Genomic DNA, 481 nt, shown 5'->3' with positions numbered 1-481 from the left:
GAATTCCCCAAGTAAAGGGGGAGAATCGCCTGAGTAAAGGGTCAGAAGCCTCTGAGTAAAGGGGGAGAATTCTCTGAGTAAAGGCTGAGCATCCCCTTGGTAAAGTCTGAGCATCTCCTGAGTGTCTGAGCATCCTGTGAGTAAAGTCTGAGCATCCCCTGAGTGTCTGATCATCCTGTGAGTAAAGTCTGAGCATTCCCTGAGTAAAGTCTGAGCATCCCCTGAGTGTCTGATCATCCTGTGAGTAAAGTCTGAGCATTCCCTGAGTAAAGTCTGAGCATCCTGTGAGTAAAGTCTGAGCATGTCCTGAGCAGCTCTGTCTGACCGTGCCTTGTCTCTCCGCTTCCTCCGCCTCCTCCGCCGCAGGAGCAGCTCACGGTAAATCCTTCAGCCTTCGTCTCCGTCCGTCCGTCCTTCCGTCCATCCTCATCCTCTCCTCTTCCTTGCGCTTCCCCCTCCCCAAATTCCCACCCCTGAGCCC

This window comes from Geospiza fortis, unplaced genomic scaffold, assembly GCF_000277835.1.
Source record: "Geospiza fortis unplaced genomic scaffold, GeoFor_1.0 scaffold6755, whole genome shotgun sequence".
Classification (NCBI taxonomy): Eukaryota; Metazoa; Chordata; class Aves; order Passeriformes; family Thraupidae; genus Geospiza; species Geospiza fortis.
The sequence above is the reverse complement of the archived record's forward strand: the minus strand, read 5'-3'. Positions refer to the sequence as shown.